The sequence below is a fragment of the Micrasema longulum genome, unplaced genomic scaffold (assembly GCF_059751315.1).
Source record: "Micrasema longulum isolate JH-2025_06_02 unplaced genomic scaffold, ASM5975131v1 h1tg003139l, whole genome shotgun sequence".
Lineage (NCBI taxonomy): Eukaryota > Metazoa > Arthropoda > Insecta > Trichoptera > Brachycentridae > Micrasema > Micrasema longulum.
In genome coordinates, this window is record NW_028280235.1 from 13144 (window position 1) to 20000 (window position 6857).

The window sequence follows — 6857 nt, forward strand, 5'->3', positions numbered from 1 at the left end:
TATTTTATACCCTCTCGCCGAGTTTTAATGCGAGAACGAGGCCCCCTCCCGGCGAGACGTCTCGCGGCGGTCGCGAGCGCGCTCCGCGTGAAACTTAAATTTTTCGTTTATCGAATATTTCCACCGAGCGACGATCCGAAATGCACCCCCGCCGATTTTTATTTCGTTCCTCCTTCCGATTCAAAAGTGAATGTGAAATTTAAAAAAAAAAAAAAAACAAAAAAACTTAGAAATAATTTATACCCTCTCGCCGAGTTTTAATGCGAGAACGAGGCCCCCTCCCGGCGAGACGTCTCGCGGCGGTCGCGAGCGCGCTCCGCGTGAAACTTAAATTTTTCGTTTATCGAATATTTCCACCGAGCGACGATCCGAAATGCACCCCCGCCGATTTTTATTTCGTTCCTCCTTCCGATTCGAAAGTGAATGTGAAATTAAAAAAAAAAAAAAAAAAAAAAAACTTAGAAATAATTTATACCCTCTCGCCGAGTTTTAATGCGAGAACGAGGCCCCCTCCCGGCGAGACGTCTCGCGGCGGTCGCGAGCGCGCTCCGCGTGAAACTTAAATTTTTCGTTTATCGAATATTTCCACCGAGCGACGATCCGAAATGCACCCCCGCCGATTTTTATTTCGTTCCTCCTTCCGATTCAAAAGTGAATGTGAAATTAAAAAAAAAAAAAAAAACAAAAAAACTTAGAAATATTTTATACCCTCTCGCCGAGTTTTAATGCGAGAACGAGGCCCCCTCCCGGCGAGACGTCTCGCGGCGGTCGCGAGCGCGCTCCGCGTGAAACTTAAATTTTTCGTTTATCGAATATTTCCACCGAGCGACGATCCGAAATGCACCCCCGCCGATTTTTATTTCGTCCCTCCTTCCGATCCAAATGTGAATGTGAAATAAAAAAAAAAATAAAAAATAAAAAATAAAAAAAAAAAACAAAAATATTTCCTACCCAAATTATAAGTCTAATTTTTCAATCATAATCTCTTTCCATATTCGTCTTCTCAAACGAAAAAAGAAAAGAAAAAATAAAATCATCTCGCAGAATTTGCCAAGTCCCGACCGTACCGCGCGTTTTACCCATCGGCTCATTTACGTTTCGCCTGAAACGCGCGTAGGCTCCCCGCATGGCTGGCGGCCCGGCGTGCGAGACGCCGACACCCGTCGCCGTACGTATATTATGCGCGTCTCTCATGGCGTTAGCTAAAATACATTTTTCACCGCGTTCGCACATTGCGGCGGCCGATATGCCGCGCCGGCTTTACATTTGCGAAAATCAACGTCGTGTGGCCGTTCAGCTCCTTTGTGCGGCTGAGCGAGCATTGCACTTCGCCCGTGTTACAAACTCTGGAGTTCCGCGCAAGCAGAGAACACCGTGAACAAAAACGAGAACGGTCGTAGGATTCTAATCCACGTCCCCACTATTGCCGCGCCGAAGGCGTGCGCTCTCGTACGTTAATATTTGACGAAAGGGAATTAAATTTTTGGCCAAAGAGAAGATCCATGTGGTCCGTCTCGTCAGGTCCAGCGTTCACTTGTTAAAAAGTGAATTTAAAAGTAAAACGAACAGACTCGTGAATCGCGAGAGTGCAAACTCGAGCGAGCGAGAATGTGAGTTATATAGGTGCGAACATAAAGAGCGTGTCGCGGCGGGTGACTCCGTCGCGCCTCAGACGCCCTTCGTATCCTGGAGCGATATAGAAATGAACAGCTCCCTGGTTGATCCTGCCAGTAATCATATGCTTGTCTCAAAGACTAAGCCATGCAAGTCTCAGTAAAAGCCGAATTAAGGTGAAACCGCGAATGGCTCAATATATCAGTTTTGGTTCCTTAGATCGTACATAGTTACTTGGATAACTGTGGCAATTCTAGAGCTAATACATGCAAACGAGGTCCTGACCGGCAACGGGAGGGATGCTTTTATTAGATCAAAAACCAATCGGCGGCGGGGTTCGCGCCCCGTCCGTCGCCATTCGAGATGATTCTAGATAACTTTGTGCTGATCGCACGGTCTAGCACCGGCGACGCATCTTTCAAATGTCTGCCTTATCAACTGTCGATGGTAGTTTATGCGACTACCATGGTTGTCACGGGTAACGGGGAATCAGGGTTCGATTCCGGAGAGGGAGCCTGAGAAACGGCTACCACATCCACGGAAGGCAGCAGGCGCGCAAATTACCCACTCCCGGCACGGGGAGGTAGTGACGAAAAATAACGATACGGGACTCGTCCGAGGCCTCGTGATCGGAATGATTACACTTTAAATCCTTTAACGAGGATCCATTGGAGGGCAAGTCTGGTGCCAGCAGCCGCGGTAATTCCAGCTCCAATAGCATATACTAAAGTTGTTGCGGTTAAAAAGCTCGTAGTTGAAATTGTGTCCTGCGGTGTCGGTCTACCGAATGCGGTACGACAGGCACGTCTGCGGGGCTTCTCGCCGGTGCGTCCACCGCCAGTGTGTTGCGGTCGTCCTCGCGGGCGGCCGCGCGCCGAGGCGGGCCGTCGCGGCTGTTTACTTTGAACAAATTAGAGTGCTCAAAGCGGGCTAACACTTGCCTGAATATTGTACGCATGGAATAATAGAATAGGACCTCGGTTCTGTTTTGTTGGCTTTCTGATACCAGAGGTAATGATTAATAGGGACAACTGGGGGCATTCGTATTGCGACGTTAGAGGTGAAATTCTTGGATCGTCGCAAGACGGACTAAAGCGAAAGCATTTGCCAAAGGTGTTTTCATTAATCAAGAACGAAAGTTAGAGGTTCGAAGGCGATTAGATACCGCTGTAGTTCTAACCATAAATGATGCCAGCCAGCGATCCGCCGAAGTTTCATAATTTTAACCCGGTGGGCAGCTCCCGGGAAACCAAAGCTTTCGGGCTCCGGGGGGAGTATGGTTGCAAAGCTGAAACTTAAAGGAATTGACGGAAGGGCACCACCAGGAGTGGAGCCTGCGGCTTAATTCGACTCAACACGGGAAAACTCACCAGGCCCGGACACTGGAAGGATTGACGGATTAACAGCTCTTTCTCGATTCGGTGGGTGGTGGTGCATGGCCGCTCTTAGTTGGTGGAGCGATTTGTCAGGTTAATTCCGGTAACGAACGTAACTCTAGCCTATTAAATAGACGTGCAACCGGTATCACAGGAGTCCGCGGGCGCGCATCTTGCGGCGTTCGCGTCGCGGAAGTGTGTTTCGCGGTCTTCACTACCGGCGTACAATGAAAATCTTCTTAGAGGGACCGGCGGTATATATAGCCGCACGAGATTGAGCAATAGCAGGTCTGTGATGCCCTTAGATGTCCTGGGCCGCACGCGCGCTACACTGAAGGGATCAGCGTGTCCTCCTTGGCCTAACGGCCCGGGTAACCCGATGAAACCCCTTCGTGATAGGGATTGGGGTTTGCAATTCTCCCCCATGAACGAGGAATTCCTAGTAAAAGCGAGTCACCAGCTCGCGTTGATTGCGTCCCTGCCCTTTGTACACACCGCCCGTCGCTACTACCGATGGATGATTTGGTGAGGTCTTCGGACTGGTGCGCGGAAGCTCGTCTCGGGCATCCGACGCGTCGGAAAGTTTGACCGAATTTGATCATTTAGAGGAAGTAAAAGTCGTAACAAGGTTTCCGTAGGTGAACCTGCGGAAGGATCATTTCCTGTGAAATATAATATAAAATGAATTTTCATTCTTTTATATAGTATAAATATATTTATACACACGCGCAGAGCGCAAAATAAGCAAACACTGCGGCGGAATTTCGCCCTAGGGCGCCGCCGCGAACCGCGGACTGCCGGTGTCGCGGGAGGCGGGTCTGTCGGCCCGATTCCCGCGTCCGGCTATATTCTGTGAAAAATGTAATTTTTTTTCCGATAGAGAAAAAAGAAAAAAACGCAACCGATAAACAATATATATATATATATCATAAAACACTATTACCCTGAACGGCGGATCACTCGGCTCGTGGGTCGATGAAGAACGCAGCTAAATGCGCGTCAGAGTGTGAACTGCAGGACACATGAGCATCGACATTTCGAACGCACATTGCGGTCCGAGCAAGACTTAGTTTGTCGACGGACCACTCCTGTTTGAGGGTCGCGCACACAATGCGACCAGACTTCGCCGTCTTCTCTCTTCGGAGAGAAGATTCGGCGAGAGTGTTGCCGGTCTGTCGTCCGCCGGCGCGCGAGCGCCGGACGGACGTCCGGTTAAATTTGACTTGGCGCGCTCTCTCGGTCCCCCCCGAGACGCTTTTCGAGCTAGCGACGACGCTGTGAAACCCGCCGCCGGTCCTCACGGGCCGGCGCGCGGGGGCGTTTCTTCGCGCTCTGCGTCGCGCGCGGGTACCGTGCGAAACCGGAGAGCGTTTACATTATTCATATATATGTATATTTATATATATATATGAATTTTTTTTTGTTGTCGACCTCAAATCAGGAGAGATCACCCGCCGAACTTAAGCATATCAGTAAGCGGAGGAAAAGAAACTAACGAGGATTCCCCGAGTAGCGGCGAGCGAAACGGGAAGAGCCCAGCGCTGAATCCTGCGGCCCAGGCGGGCCGCCGGGAAATGTAGCGTTAGGGAGGAGAGTAATATATACACGCGCGGTCATTAGTCACGGCTGCCTGTCCAAGTTCATCTTGAACGGGGCCCGCTTACCCGCAGAGGGTGCCAGGCCCGTGGTGACGGTAGCCGGCCGCGACGGTCTCTCTCCCCAGAGTCGGGTTGCTTGAGAGTGCAGCCCTAAGTGGGTGGTAAACTCCATCTAAGGCTAAATACTACCACGAGACCGATAGCGAACAAGTACCGTGAGGGAAAGTTGAAAAGAACTTTGAAGAGAGAGTTAAAGAGTACGTGAAACCGTTCAGGGGTAAACCTGTGGAACTCAAACGAGCGAACGGAGAGATTCATCGTGTCTTCCGTCGGAGCCCGCGTCCCGGCGCACACCTCCGCCCTTCGGCACTCGTTGTCGGGGCGGGGGGTGTCCGGGTGCGCAGCCGGGCTCCCGGAGCGCGTGCACTTCTCTCTCAGTATAACACCGCGACCCGTTGCGCCTCGGTCGAATGCGCCGTGCGGCTGTCCCGCCTCGCTCCGCGGGGCGGAGCCGCGGCGTCCACGGCCGGGGCGAGTTTTAAAGCGACGGTAGAGAACGAGGATCGCGTCCGCCCCTTCGGAGGGCGTCCGTCGCGTCACAGCGGCTTCCTTCTCGTGGCCCCCGGCGCCCAGTGCGTCGCGGGTGTCGCGTTTCGGATGTCCGTGGCTAGTGGCGCGCTCTCGGACGGGACGCGTCCCGGTCGGCGGTGGTTTTGTTTTGGGCACTCACAGGACCCGTCTTGAAACACGGACCAAGGAGTCTAGCATGTGCGCGAGTCATCGGGAACACTGATAAACCCAGAGGCGAAATGAAAGTGAAAGGTCGGCCTCGAGCCGGCCGCAGGGAAGATGCGCGGGCGTCGTCAGACGCCCCGCCGCATTCCCGAGGCGTTTCGAGAAAGCCCCCGTGCGATTATCGAGACGCACTGAGAGCGTACACGCTGGGACCCGAAAGATGGTGAACTATGCCTGGTCAGGTCGAAGTCAGGGGAAACCCTGATGGAGGACCGAAGCGATTCTGACGTGCAAATCGATCGTCCGAACTGGGTATAGGGGCGAAAGACTAATCGAACTATCTAATAGCTGGTTCCATCCGAAGTTTCCCTCAGGATAGCTGGCGCTCGAGAAACATGACGGAATTTATTCCGCCATTCTGACAGTCTCATCCGGTAAAGCGAATGATTAGAGGCATTGGGGCCGAAATGGCCTCAACCTATTCTCAAACTTTAAATGGGTGAGATCTCCTTCTTGCTCGAAGATGAAGTAGGAGCTCGGATGGGAGTGCCAAGTGGGCCAATTTTGGTAAGCAGAACTGGCGCTGTGGGATGAACCAAACGTCGAGTTAAGGCGCCCAATGAACGCTCATCGGAGACCATAAAAGGCGTTGGTCGCTCATGACAGCAGGACGGTGGCCATGGAAGTCGGAATCCGCTAAGGAGTGTGTAACAACTCACCTGCCGAAGCAACCAGCCCTGAAAATGGATGGCGCTGTAGCGTTCAGCCTATACTCGACCGTCGCAGGCAAGCGGGACGTTCGTGCGGTCTCGTGCCGTGCGATCGTTTTGAAGCCGCGACGAGTAGGATGGCCGCGGCGGTGTGCGCAGAAGGGTCTGGGCGTGAGCCCGCCTGGAGCCTCCGTCGGCGCAGATCTTGGTGGTAGTAGCAAATACTCAAGCGAGGTCCTTGAGGGCTGATGTGGAGAAGGGTTTCGCGTTAACAGCCGTTGCACGCGAGTTAGTCGATCCTAAGCCCTAGGAGAAATCCGATGTTGATGATGGTGTAAAGTTATATATATACATTATAATAATATCACACCCGTCGGGCGAAAGGGAATCCGGTTGCAGTTCCGGAACCCGGCTGCGGAACCGTCTTAAAAATCGTTCCCTCGCAAGAGAGTTCGTCGGGGTAACCCAAAGTGGCCTGAAGACGCCGACGGGAGATCCGGAGAGAGTTATCTTTTCTGCCTGAGCGTTCGAGCGCCCTGGAATCCCATAGCGGGGAGATAGGGCTCGGGACGCGAAGAGCATCGCCGATGCGGCGGTGTCCGGATCGGCCCCTCGGACCTTGAAAATTCAGGTGAGGGATACGCGGAGATGTCGCGCCGGCTCGTACCCATATCCGCAGCAGGTCTCCAAGGTGAAGAGCCTCTAGCCGATAGAATAATGTAGGTAAGGGAAGTCGGCAAGTTGGATCCGTAACTTCGGGATAAGGATTGGCTCTGAGGGCCGTGGCGTGTCGGGCCTGGTCGGGAAGAGGTCATCGGCCGAGA

At 52.7% G+C, this 6857-nt stretch overlaps 2 non-coding genes and 1 pseudogene across 2 annotated transcripts; all 3 read left to right on the forward strand.

Annotated features, from left to right (window-relative positions):
• The first annotated feature begins 1711 nt into the window (after positions 1-1711).
• LOC148271053 (small subunit ribosomal RNA) lies at positions 1712-3651 on the forward strand. Its single transcript, XR_015825215.1, has one exon. It is a non-coding gene; the product is annotated as a small subunit ribosomal RNA (ribosomal RNA).
• Positions 3652-3930: 279 nt separating this feature from the next.
• On the forward strand, positions 3931-4092 carry LOC148271054 (5.8S ribosomal RNA). The gene has a single exon (XR_015825213.1). It is a non-coding gene; the product is annotated as a 5.8S ribosomal RNA (ribosomal RNA).
• A 325-nt stretch (positions 4093-4417) lies between these two features.
• The window catches only part of LOC148271055 (large subunit ribosomal RNA), a 4731-nt pseudogene continuing 2291 nt past the window's right edge, over positions 4418-6857 (forward strand).